This window comes from Carya illinoinensis, chromosome 10 (assembly GCF_018687715.1).
Source record: "Carya illinoinensis cultivar Pawnee chromosome 10, C.illinoinensisPawnee_v1, whole genome shotgun sequence".
Classification (NCBI taxonomy): Eukaryota; Viridiplantae; Streptophyta; class Magnoliopsida; order Fagales; family Juglandaceae; genus Carya; species Carya illinoinensis.
The window spans coordinates 8,772,460-8,787,819 of NC_056761.1; positions in this window are offsets into that span (position 1 = coordinate 8,772,460).

Sequence of the window (15,360 nt, forward strand, 5' to 3'; positions counted from 1 at the left end):
TCATCATCATTCATCTTAAACATTTCATATTCATGAGTAAGAATATAAATTTTTGATTCCTTGACTTGCCAAGTTCCTTCATAAGTAACTTCCAAGTTATCCCAAATTTCTTTTGCCGTAGCACAAGTCATTATTCTATTAAACTCATTTCCATTGAGAACATTAAATAATAAATTCATAGCAGTTAAATTCAAAGTATAAAATCTATCGTATTCACGATCAAACTCTTCTTCTTTCTTTTTGACCTTTACTCCATCAACCACTTTTGTTGGAATATAAGGTCCATTTACAATACATTTCCAGATTTCTCGACCTTGAGCCTGAAGGAATATTCTCATTCTAACTTTCCAGAATGAGTAATTATCTCCACAAAAGAGTGGAGGTCGACTGCTAGATTGACCTTCACCAAACGAAGCTGAAATGTTAGCTATAAGATCTTAACTCAAAAGATAGTTAGTCTTATAATAGAGCTCTTAGCTCTGATACCAATTGTTGCCCAGATGACTAACACAAGAGGGGGGGTGAATTGAGTTGTATTAAAAAAAATAACAATTATAAATCAAATATATAATATAAAATATAAACAAAATATGAAATAACAATAAATATAAATAGTAAGGGTAAGAGAGAAGCAAACTCAGTATATTAACGAGGTTCGGCCCCACTGCCTACGTCCTCGCCTCAAGCTACCCCTTGAGGATTCCCAAATTCACTATTCAACCTCTTTCAGGTGGAGATAGAAACCTATTACACCTTTGACCAACACTGCTACAAAGGATCCGTGTAGAACACCCTCTACACTTGCAATCACCTTACACGTGGTGATTCAACTATTCCCCGTGTAGAATACTTTCTACACGCACAAGGGTTATACACACCCTTTTTCTGATACAAAAGCTGATAGTGGGTAGGTTATCAGAAAACACTCCTCAATGAGTGAAATAAGAACAATACAGCGCAAACTATATCTTTCAAAATGAACAAGGATTAATACTCAATGTTTAGAGAAGAGAGAATGAAAACTTTGAATGAATGTTGTATGCTCTTGGTGTCGTGAATGTGAAACTCTCAAATGATCTATTTATAAGCATATGAGACTTCATATTCAAATTTAAAAAGATTCACATGTCAAAGACAACATCATTCACTTTTTCAAAAAATTCAAATAAAAGGTTCTTCTTTTTCAATTGTCAAAGACAACATCATTTACTTTTTCAAAAAAATCAAACCTAATCTTTTACTTTTGACATATGACAAAATGAGCACACTTTCCTTTTTAAAAAATTCAAACCTAATCTTTTACTTTTTGTATATGACAAAATGAGCACACTTTACTTTTCAAATATTTCAAACAAAATCATCTACCGTTTGTATAAGTCTAAAAAAGCATCAATCACTTTTGAAAATATTCAAATAAAACATGCACATGTGAAAGATGACAATCAATCATCTTTAATATTTTCAAAGTTCAACCCTTTAATCAAGGCATGCACATGCAAAAGATGATAATCAATCATCTTTCAAAATTTTCAAATTTAATTTTCAAAAATATTCATGCACATGTAGAAAATGTATTTTAATGCTTTATGATAAAATATTAATTTTGAGCATTAATCCTAATTTCGAATTTTAAGAGATTTACAACATCACTCTATGACTTTAATGTGAACTTGTTTCCTTCTTGCTCATGCTTGGTTCTTTGATGTGCTTGATTCTATTGTGTGAACAACTTGAACTTGAAACTCCTTTATTCTTTGAATTCATTTGTTATCATCAAAATCTATGTGTAGATTTATAATCATATGAAACTTGAAACCTTGAGTTCAACAGTTTGCATATACATGAGGCCATTGCATATATATCATCACAGCCTCATGATCATTAATTCCCATTTGTTAAGGATTATGATCTCTCTATCTCTACCTCTAATCATGGCGAACACATTCCTGCTCTATTAAGGAACTTCGCCCATCATATATGTCACATGGTTACCATTCCCCCCTCCACAACCCCCCCCCCCCCCCCCCCCAAAAAAAAAGAATCTAATATTTTTTAGCAAGAGGCATGTATTGAAGAATGAATCACAGCAGTGCACCAATAAAGGAAAGGAAGTTGCGATCACATGAAGATTGTCAATTCTGCTGCTAGCATTCCCTTTTGTAATTCTGTTAATTTTTTTGCCTTTCATTTGCTGAGTAGTATATAGAGGGCATTACTGTCTTTCCACAGATTGAGTTAGTTAGAATATTCTTTCATTATTGTGTATATATACACGCACTGTTTCATTGCCAGATAACAGACAATACACAAGGAGGTACTCCTCGAGCACATCTAGATAGTGATTATGATGAAGAATCCACTGAATCCATGGCTCTCACCAAACGTTAGTACCAACAATTGATTGCCCTTTTTCATTCCAAGGACACCAGCTCAGCCATGGCCTCACTAACCATAGCTCAGCCCTCTCCTTCACCCTCAAATAATCAAGATAGTTCCTTAGGAGTTTCTGGTATGGCCACTTGCTTTTCTACTCACACACAACACTCTTCACAACCACACACCTCTCCTTGGATAATTGACACTGGTGCAATAGATCACATGATCTGTTGTACCTCTCTTTTCACATCTATAATAGCCACTGTTTCCTATCATGTCAAATTACCTAATGGAGAAGTTGTCCCAGTTACCCATATTGGTGTAGTAAGACTTTTTGACCATTTAGTTCTCAAGCATATCCTATGTGTCCGGCCTTCATTTCATTTTAATTTATTGTCTGCCAAGAAACTTTCCCAAGACAATTTCCGCTGCCTAATATTTCTGTCAAAATCTTGTTTTCTTCAGGACTTAGCATCTTGGACAACGATTGGGATGGGTAAAGTTAAAGGTGGTCTTTATAATCTCCTCACCTTCAGCTCTAGTTGCTGCTTTGCCCAATTTCCTTTAACCAGATTCTTCCACCTCTGCCTCTGCCACTCACAGATTCCATCTCTGATTTATGGCATTATCGACTTGGCCATACTTCCTTTTCAAGATTTGCTTTAATTACTGATCCCATTGTAAGCATCCATTTGAAATTCCATAATCATATACCTTGTTTTATTTGTCCTTTAGCAAAACAACATTGTTTGTCTTTTTCATCATCACAACATTCCTCTCTACATGCTTTTGATATTATCCACTATGATATATGGCATCCAAACTCTATTGTTGCAAGTGACGGATCTTCTCACTATCCTTGATGATTATTCTCAAACAACATGGGTTTACATGCTTAAAAATAAATCTAACACTAGGTCTTGGGTTGTCTCTTTTTGCAACTTAATTGAAACCCAATTCAACTCTAAAGTAAAGATCCTTAGGAGTGACATTGGCTCTGAGTTTCAAATGAGAGATTTCTTTCAAAATAAAGGAATTATTCATCAAAAGAGTTGTGTAGAGACTCCCCAACAAAATGGAAGAGTAGAAAGAAAAACACCAATACATCATGAATGTAGCTTGAGCATTGAAATTCCAGTCACGCATCCCCCTTACATTCTGGATTGACTGTGTTCTCACAACAGTCTATCTCATCAATCAAACCCCCACCCATTTTTAACAAAATAAAACCCCTTATGATATTTTACTCAATGTTCCACTAAAGTACAACCATTTAAAAGTCTTCGAATGCCTTGCTTATGCTTCTACATTATCTCATGGGAGAAAAAAGTTTGATCCTCGAGGCAAAGCATGTATATTCTTAGGCTATCATTTTGGTGTGTATATAAATTACTTGACCTCCAAGCTGGGCAAGTATTTTTGTCATGAGATGTCCACTTCCATGAATCTATCTTCTCATTCCAACTCACTCATTCTTCTCCCTCTACTACTTCCCTATCTTCTCCATCCCATACCTTGTCAAACTTGCCACATTCTATACTAGCTTCTAATTCATCACCTTCACCACCACCTACCACCATCATTCCAGACAGCCCTCCATCCACTCACCTTGATTCCTCTTCATCTCCCATTGTTTCTCCATCACCACCATCATCTTCTATTCCCAATCCACCACCCCTTCCTACCTTTTCTCCCATCCTACCTCACAGGTCAACTAGAATTCGAAGTGCACATCAGTATCTACAAGATTTTATCGTCAAAAATTGCACTAACTGCACCCATTTTGCACCCATTCTAGAGTTGAACAAGCAGCTACTATCCTCTTCAGGTAAGCCCTTTTCACTGCATGACACTCTTTCATATCATGTTTTTTCACCACCATATCAAGCCTTTTCAGCCACCATCTCCTCACATATTGAACCCAAGACCTACAAACAAGCCCTTAGGGACCCAGGATGGTGCAAAGCAATGGATATTAAGTTGGCTGCCTTGGAGGCAAACAATACCTGGCAACTCACTGACTTACCCCCTAGGAAAATTCCTATTGATTGCAAGTACATCTATAAGATCAAATACAATTCTGATGGGACTATTGAAAGATTGAAGGCACGGTTAGTAGCTAAAGGCTACACTCAACTTGAAGGGGTAGACTATCAAAAGACATTCTCTCATGTTGTAAAATTGGTCACCATGAGATGTCTTCTTGCAATTGTATCAGTTAAAGGCTAGTTTTTACATCACTTTGAAGTAAACAATGCCTTCTTACAAGGGGATCTACATGAAGAAATTTATATGACCAAACCACCTGGTTACACCAAAGGCTCTCCCAACCAAGTTTGCAAGTTACTCAAGAATTTGTATGGCCTCAAGCAAGCATCAAGGTAATGGTATTCAAAACTCTCCATTGTTTTGGATTGACTTAGGCTTCTCCCAATCAAAGGCTGATTATAGCCTTTTCACACAAGAAGCACATGGCATCTTTGTTGCCATCCTTGTGTATGTGGATGACATACTAGTGGCCAGCAATGACCTCAACTCTGTCCATGCCCTGAAGTCCCTTTTACACAGCAAATTTAAGATTAAGGACCTAGGCCAACTATGGTACTTTCTTGGCATTGAAATTGCCAGATCCTCCAAAGGGACTTATCTCTGTCAACGTAAGTATACACTGGGCATTTTAGTAGACTCAGGCAATCTCGGTAGCAACATAGCTAAGGTTCCCATGGAACAAAATCTCAAATTGACTTAGTCTACTGGCATTCCACTATCTGATCCAAGTGTTTACAAACACATGATTGGTTGACTTTTATATCTCACTATATCTTGACCTGACATTAGTTTTAGTGTCCAAACTCTAAGCTAGTTCATGGCCACTCCAACTGATGCTCATCTCCTGGCAACGTAGAAAGTGCTTTGTTACCTCAAAGCTGCCCCTGGTCAAGGTCTTTTCCTTCCTAGTTCATCATCATTTCAACTTGAGGCCTACTGCAAATCTAACTGGGCTTCCTGCCTAGATACCAGATGATCTGTTAGTGGCTATTGTGTGTTTCTTGGCTCTTCCTTAATCTCTTGGAAGTCCAAAAAGCAGGCTGTTTTTTCCTGATCCTCGGCAGAAGCAAGATATTGTTCAATGGCAACTACCTATTTCGAATTGACATGGCTCAGATTCATCTTGTTTGCTCTTCAAGTTCACCATCCATAAGCTGCTCTGCTACACTGTGATAACCAATCTGTCATACACATTGTTGCAAATTCCATATTTCATGAACGAACTAAACATATCGAGCTTGACTACCATTTAATTAGAGACAAAATTCAAGATGGCAGCATCTGCACTCGTTATGTTTCCAGCTCTGATCAGGTAATGACAATAGTTTTGTCATCTAAATTCCTCCATCTTCATTTATCCAAGATGAGAGTCGTAAATCTTTACGCTCCATCTTGCGGGGGGGGGGGGGGGGGGGGGGGGGGGGGGGGTTATTGAAGAATGAATCACAGTAGTGCACCAATAAAGGAAAGGAAGTTGCGATGACATGAAAATTGTCAATTCTGCTACTAGCATTCCTTTTTGTAATTCTGTTAATTTTTTTGCCTTTTATTTGCTGAGTTGTATATAGAGGGCATTACTGTCTTTCCATAGATAGAATTAGTTTGAATATTCTTTCATTATTGTACATATATACACGCAAGATAACAGACAATACATAAGGAATCTTTCCTCTGCAAATTCTTCTTCCTCTGTATTTTTTTTCTTTGCAATTCCCTCTGTTACAGCATGCGCAGAGCAGCTAGCTAGCTAGCTAGCGGTCATTTTTTAATTTGGACGTATAGTAAGCTGGTTTCTTTTGTCTTTTTGTATAGGCTGCATCGAGAGGTATCAATATTTGGTTTCATGAGCATATATATATATATGTATATATAGAGTACTGGAGTAGTACTTATAGTTTGAAGACCATGTCATAAATTTCTCACCTGCTGCATGGACGCAGTACTCATGTAATCTGGGAATATGCATGCAGGTCAGAAATCAATTTCATGCTCAATATAAGATGACCAAATGGTAAAATGAAAACGAATTAATTAAACTGGAGTCAGATTGATCATGATTTCACGAAATACTGCATGCATGGACGCGCCAATATGCATGGTTTTTGTTTATTTCTATTAATATTATTTAGTACGCGCGGTACATGCAGGCGCCTTAATAATTAATTAATTTGTTGTCAATTTAGAATTAGCTGCATGCATTCCATGCACCTAAAATTAGTAATAATCGAGCGTTACAAAATTAGTATCATCATAAATGCATTTTTTTCCTATTTGCAGTAATGAAATTAAGTAGCTGTCAACATATTAATTATGAAAGAGAAGAGTTACAGTTACAAAAAAATTATATAAAATTAAATTTATAAATTTATATATATGAACATGATATGATACGTTAAATCTATTTTATAATAATAAAACACTTTCAAAATCTTATATATATCACGTCAAATTACGTCAACTTGAAAATTTAATTTTATAAAATTATTTTGTAAGTAAAGCATTTGTCAATTATAAAATACTAAACGATTGAAAATTCTTGTATATTATTTATTTATTTATTTATTTTGAGTTCTGAGTTTTTTTTTTTCCTGGTTACTATGACTCCCCGCTTGCCGCCGCGATGGTGCGTGCCCTGTAAGACTCAATGATCGGAAAAAGAATTTAAAGTGGTTGAATTTTTTTTCCCCCCTCTAAAAAAAGCCAAAGAATATGAGCAAATCCAGGTTGCTCATCAACATGGAATTATGGGTCTCAGCTTTTTCACTAGTGGCAGCTGGCTCCATTTGCTGTGGAAGCGCGGATTATAGATTACAGTACTATGTCCTGCAAATTTAAGACCTTCACAACCGTCACCTTTCCTGATCACTTTGATCAGTTCCCAAATTCCTATATATTCTCCCCTTCCGAACCTCGTTTCTCATCATATATCTTTGGTACGTACGTACGTAGTATATATCTCGATCAGTAATGAAGGCTTCTAAGCTTCTTTTGGTGGTGCTTCTCGGTGTAGTACTTATTTGCACCAGTACTACTCATGCAAGGCATCTTACGAGTCAAAATGATGCGCCATATAATGAGGAGAAAGCATTCTTCCACAGCTCCCCTAGTTATGGTGGTGGGCTAGGTGGCGGAGCTGGTGGAGGGTTTGGTGGGGGTTCTGGCTTGGGTGGAGGTGGAGGTGGAGGGTTTGGTGGAGGTGGTGGTGGTGGTGGTGGCGGATCAATAGGTGGTGGCTCAGTTTTTGGAGGTGGAGCTGGAAGTGGTTTTGGGTCCGGAGTTGGAGGGCTAGGGGGTGGAGGTGGTGGAGGATTTGGCGGTAGCAATGGTAGCGACTTTGTTGGTGGTGGGCCTAGCGGTGGCTATGGTGGAGGAGCTGGTGGTGGAATTGGGGGAGGATTGCCTTAAGATCAGTTCAAGACCTTATATATATAATCCCCCCACCATTATTATTAATACTGCTAGCTGGTACTGATCATGTCAAGTTGTAAGGATGCTGAGATCGAGCTTGTTTATGTACAAGCCAGCAGCTAGTCATGACCTATTTCATGATCATCTGATTCTAGCAGTGATATAAGGAATATTAATAATCACGAGGAAATAAGTGAAATTCTCTTATTTCCCCTGTAATTTTTCTTTTCAATTGATGAACATTATTAAATGTCTATTAATAAGGCATTGTTTGATTCAAATAAATAAGCTTGCATCCCATGATATATGTATTCTGAATTATAAATGCTGTTCCGTACAAATAATATAATATACGAGACATTAACCCAATTAAGCGTTAAACAAAGAATATTCACTTCTCATGATCGATTTGCTTTGGAAATTAACATGGAATTATGATAGGAATTAAAGCAAATGGTGAGACATGCAGGTTAATTAATATGCATGCCGTGCATGAGTACTACTTATAAAATGCCATGCATGGTACGTACTGAGACAATTAGCTAGCTAGCTATCTATGTTCATGCATATGTATATAGATTATGAAATAGGTGATATATATAAATATAAATATCTATATAACGTCATATATAGATAATGATATATATATATATATACCAATTAAGGCCGTTCAATAATATTGCCTGAATTAAATATACCATCAGTACTACATAAAAGGCCGTTAAGAACAAGAGACATGCAAACAGCATGCATGCAGAACGTTTATATGTTCTTAATAAATTTCTTAATTATTAAGCTGATCATGACATGCATAAATGCGAATCATATATATATATATATATATATTCACATATAATTATTTGGTCACGATGACCATGCATAGATCACCAGGCCATTAATTTAGACCATGTTGAATTAATGATCAATATATATGATATATATGTATGTATGCATGGTATCGGAAATTAAGAATGAATGGAATGCCTTTATTATATATAACATGATGAATATATTCCCCGCGGGGACAGATCTAGAAGAAGACGTACCAAATTAACCACCCCACAATAAAAGTTTGAAGAACCAAAATTCTCAAATCTGTGATGCACACATGATATTGCATATTTGGCCAACTTGCTTTAGTCGTCACGAGTATGGCTGGGGGTAGTTGAAACTAATTGAAAGCCGCCGCTCGATCGGTGCATGCATGTATGGGAAGAAAGGACTGGAAATGATCTCATTAATTGAAGTACTAGTGCAATATACACACACACACACACATATATATATATATATAGAGCTGGTGGTTCGATCAATCAATCAAATTATTAGACTATATATATTTGAATAATTAATTAAAAAAATATTTCTTGCATTTAAAATACATGACGTACATGATGACTAGCTAGCTAGCTAGATTCGTCACTATCTTCTGGAACCTTATATTATATATATATATATATATATATATATATATATTTATATAGATATACCAGCATTTAATTTAGCTTCATTAAGGTTTTATGGGGCACTATAACGATTAATTAATGGTTCATGTAATATTGTCCCCAACTATCAGTTTACTAATTATATTGTTTCCTTTTTCGCATGATCGATCGATGTTTCTGTACATGCACAAATAGATCAAACTACGTACTTTGTAAATTAGTGCTAGAAATTTCTTTTGTATGTACGTCGATCTGTCTTGATCATTGGTCTAATCGATCGAGCTAGCTTCGTGACTACGTACGTACGTACGTAGCACTAATTAATTTGTTCACATTATTTAAATAAATAATCCGTGCTTATAATAATATACTTTCATTAATTAGAGTACTACTGGATCGCATGTACTGCGTGTGATCATCAGGTGATATATAATACGTATACAAATTCTTATCGACTAGATATTAATTGCATATATATGTGTGTGTGTGTATATCCTCTGTCGATCTTTGATATTGATCATAGCTTGCTACAGTAGTATTACCCGAACCAAAACTAGGTAATATTACAACGAAAATTTAGTAAATGCAAGACATGATTTTATTTTCAGATTTTCTGTCTTCAGACGTAGTACTATCTGATATTCTACATCGATTTTGATACGAAATATTGAGTGATAAAACAAAGTATTAATTTAAACAAAAGGGATTTCTAAAGTTAATTTGCGAAAAGAAATTCTCAAATAAAAAAAAAATTCTAAAACTTCAATCCATTGGAGTACTAGATTATATATGTGTGTGTGTGTAGGAAAATGCTAGGAGAGTCTTGTTTTAACTTTTTGGTTAAGAACAAATTAAATATATGTAAGCTTGCACTATATACACATGATCATGAGATGAAAATCCTATTGAACTGATCATTACATGATTATACAAGTAAATGTCTCTAATTAATTACAATAATTGTTTTGAAATTCATTAATAGAATGGTTTTTTGTCACATTAATATTTGATTTTTTCACTTTCAAGTTTTTAGTAAAACTCTAACTACAGCTATGCAAGGGGAGAGTGCCCCTTTTGATGTACTCATGATATCCATTCAAGCAATGTAATTACATATAATTACATGTTGAGCAAGTGTCATGTAATCTATTTGAAAAAGAGTAGAGTCTACTATTAAAAAAATATTATTTTTTATGTAAAACTCCCCATTTACTTTTTGTTTTAAATAAAAAAAAATATGACATTTACATACTCTATAATTACAAATATAATTTCTCCTTTCATTATTAAACCTAATAGTTAATGCCTGAATCCCATAAATGCATATATGCATTTGGGAAATGCTACACAACTTCCCAACATACCACACTCCACTTTTTTTTTAATTTTTTAATATTTTTTTAATATATTTTTTTGAATTTATTCTTTTTAAATTAATTTAATTCTTTTATTCATTATTTATATATTAAATATTTAATAAAAAATAAAATAATAAAAATTAAAAAAATGTGGAGTGTGGTGTGTTGGAAGGTTGTAAAGATTTTTTCTATGCATTTATATATAATAGGAGCCTTATCCAGCAGAATCTTTCAAATTAATTAAAAAGATTTCAGCTTTTTGGTGGGTGCAGCTGGCTAGGGTTTCGGAAAATATACCGATCGATGCTAGCTACTGCTTTCTAAAGGTTAAATCAAAGAGGAAATATATTTACAAGTCTAGCTTATAATTTTGTATAAGAAAAATTTAATTACAAGCATAATTATATATTAATATATGTACATCAATTTAATACGATTGATTAAAAAATAAATTTTTTTAAAAATAATTAATTTAAATTTTAAATATAAAAAAAATCAGTATTGATATGTATATTAATATACGACTTTACTTATACATGAAAAAACTCTTTTGTATACCTTCAACGTATCGCCAATGTAAAAGCTTCTGATTACATGCATCATGTACGCGCGCTAAAAAGTAATTGGCACTTTGTGTTTTTTAAAATTATAATAAATCCTACTATATATATATATATATATATATATATATATATAAGTGGTGTGTTAACAAAATTCCTCAAACAATATGAAGAACAGAAAGTCCTAGAATAATTTGCATCTTGATTGTAAGCATAGGCGACAAGTCGATACTAGGAGTTGCTAAAGTGGGAGTAGTTGTAGTATTAATTATCCATTAATAGATCGGAGCACGCACGTACGTGGGATATTGCCTAAAGCTAGCTGTTTGGGTGCGTTACGTTTATGGGACAAACCACAAAGACAAGATTAGAAAGATCAAATAAAAAATAAAAATAAAAATAAAAAAAAAATCTTCAAAACCACAAGAAATTAATGTACCTTTTCAAAGTTTTGTGGCATTATTCAACTTTTTATTCTCTATATATATATATATATTCGCCATTCGATCCGTACACGGCACTCGTTTAAGATCAATTAAATATCTAATTATTAATACCAATTTATAAAAATCATGTATACCATTCCAATAATGGAGTTTCTTATAAGAGAATAACTAATGAATTAATCAAGCATGATCTCGTCAACAAGATTGAATTGATTAATTGAAATTAATTAACTGAAACTAATCTGAGTATAAATATAGCTTAATGATAAGCTTGAACTCGATCGAATAGAAATTAAACGAGAAAAACTTACTATTGTACTTACTTTCTATACCGGATTTTTTGTCACCCTTATATTAGAATCAGTGATCATGATTAGTACTAATCGCATTACCCCCTTTTTTTTGATAAAAAAAAAAAAAAAAAAAAAAAAAAAAAAAAAAAAAAAAAAAAACATACACTTTATCATCTCAAACTATCGTACGTTACTTGTAATATGATTACTAAACTATCAATTAAAGTTTTCACTTCTTAGAAACTTCTCAAGTGTGAAATGTCATTTAAACCTGCAGCCAGCCAGCCAGCCACCGAAAGTTTCTAACAGTAAATATTGACCAATATTTCTGCACCGAAATAAACCTCCTCTTGGTCAAGAAGTGTGGGTGTTTTATCCCCCATGGCTTCTCCTATAAAATGAGATCATTTATTGAAAATTAAATTCATCCTCACTGAGGTGAGCGATCAAGCAGAGGGTTGAGGGTGAAATTTAGGTTTTGGAGAAACCCAGAACAGAGGGCCATTTTGAGATAGAGAATTGTTTATGAGTGTTTGTAATTTTATACAAATATATTGAAAATACTGAGTTTCCGCTTCAGTAGACGTAGGCAAGTTGCCAAACCACTTAAATATTGTCTCTCTATCGTTTTGAGTGATTATTTGGATAGGCTAGAGGCGCAACAATTGATATCAGAGTTTTGGTTTCGTACTGTCCAGAAAAATCAAGTTGATCAAAATCAACTTTTGACCACACTATGATGTTCCTCGCATCAAAATGAATCCATTGCCACAAACGGCATAAAAAACGGATGCCGGAGGAGCCCGTACACGCCCCTCGAAGTTGAAGAGTGCACATATGCACTTTAGTCGCACCAGAGGAAGAAGATGAGTGGGAAACAAGCTCCCACGCACCTCACTCACGGCGGGAGGAAGAAGACGCATGGGAGACACGCTCTCACGCGCCCCCACATGCATCCCAGGTTGCAGACACATTTTAGGCATGCGCTCACGCGCCTACATGCGCCCTAACAAGATTTGGCGCGTGATAAACACGCGCCTCACGCGCTCCATACGCACAGCCCCAATGCGTGTACTGCACGTGTTAGATGATCTAGACCGTCCATTTTGAGATCGATTTTAGGCTAGATCTAAGCCATTTGGAGTCTGATTTCAACGATCAAATAGTGCTTTCCAACTATTTGGATCATTCCGGACTCATCTATACGATAAGAATATTGAGATTCGTCATCAGTACTTTCGATCTGAACTGTTCAGAGTTGCAGATCATTTTGGGCTAGATCTACGCCAGTTGGAGTTCAATTGCGATGATCAAATAGTGCTGACAAACTATTTGGATCATTCCGGACTCATCTGTATGGTTGGAATATTGAGATTCGTCATCGGTACTTTCGATCTGAACCGTGCATAAGTTGCAGATCATTTTGGACTTAAGCTACGGTAGTTGGAGTTCAGTTACGATGATTAAATAGTGCTGACAAACTATTTGGATCATTTTGAACTCATCCGTATGGTGGGAATGTTGAGATTCGCTATCGGTACTTTCGATCTGGACCGTTCAAATTTCAGATCAGTTGTGGGCTTGATCAAAGCCATTTGTAGTCCAATTATGATGATCAAATAGTGCTGAAAACTATTTGGATCATTCTGAACTCATTCGTATGGTGGAAATGTTGAGATTCGCCATCGGTACTAGTGATATGGACCGTTCATACTTCAGATCAATTGTGGGCTTGATCGTAGCTAGTTGGAGTCGTGACAGACTCATTTGTTTAGGGCTTGATCGCAGCCAGCTGGAGTCATGACGGACTCATATGTTTTGGGCTTGATCTCAGCCAGTTGGAGTCGTGCCAGACTCATTGGTTTTGGGCTTGATGTCAATCAGTTGGAGTTCAATATTGCCGAACTCAGTTCGTTTGGGCTTGATTTAAGCTAGTTGGGATCGTGAAGTTCGAGGAGCAAACTTTAGATCATTGGACAATGCTAATTAACTTGTTATATCAGCAGATTTTGGCAGTCATACAACTCATGAAGCACATGTTATTAAGAGGAGAACCGCAACAGATCTCATTGTGACTTTCTTTGAAAAGCCAGTTGTAAATAACAAAGTGCAGATGAAGAAACAGTTCAACTTCAGAAAATGCAGAATGTACTATTGTTGCCCAATAGTATTTGGCATTGTAGTCAAAAGGTTGGGAGGTCATGAGAATGACTATGAGTAATTTTGCAAAGAAGACAAAATTGAAATTTCTTGATGTAAGAGATCTTATCCTAAATGAAGAGGTGCTTAGAAGAGATTCTGACAAGATCTTGAGTTTGTTGGTCCTGAATGTTGATAATCAAGGCAGAAGCTTAGATTAGTCAAAGTATAGGCAAGTCAAGATCTGGATAACAGATGATTCGCTAGGAATTGTGATAAGATGAGCCACAAGAAACTGCTAAAATCAGGAGAAAACTGAGAATTATGTTGTGAATATGATGACTGAAGTCGTATTTCTTGCATTGCACAATACTGTTAAAGACAGCTTGAAGACAACAGTCATTCAGGTGTGTTTTCTCAAAAGGGCGTGGATGGTTACGAATAATTCATTGGTCTTGGCTCGTGGTAATGGTCGTGTGAATTAGATGAGGAAGTAAAAGGAACTCAGTTTTACTTTTCCTCATCTAAACTTGGTGAAATCTCCATAGATTACGACATGAAGCAAATGTGTGAGAGATGGGAACAAAATGTCAGATGTTTCAGGGATATCTACACCTAAAGTTGATGATTGCATGACTGTCAAGACGATCAGACCTCCATGGTGGTTACTACTTTAAACTATATCCTGCTGAATGAAGGTAGTGAACTACATTATGAAGAAAAATCTTGCAAGAATAGAGATTATGCAAGTCGAAGTTAGCAGAGACTGCACACAAGATGGGCACACCGATTGAAGACAGGATATGTTAGTAGCAGGATGAGAAGTCAGTCGTCCAAATCAGAGATGGAGACCTCAACAACAGGTCCAAATCAGAGATGGAGACTTCAGCAACAGGTTCTCTGATATGTGTCAAGGTTTGTGCGAGACCATTGATTTCCAGTGCAGTGGGAGATGTGTTTCCCTATATAGACGTGTTGATTAAGGGCATTGTACATGATGAATTAAAGTTATGCATCACTTTAGTTAGTCTTCTAACTTGAAGACATGAGCTGTAAAATTATAAAGATGATAAGGGATCATGCTGGAGATAGAGGATATCATGTTGAGAACCAGTCTCCAAGTTGGAGATTGGTGTAATTATAGGATTATGGAGCTTGGTTTTGAAAGCTGTAAAGGCACCAGGCAAATTGTTCACTCGGTTGTAACTCAAGCAAAGCTCAGTTTGTTCAAGGTGTACATGAGTGCGAATTCATGGACTCGAGCAAAAGAAGAATCCTAGAGAATT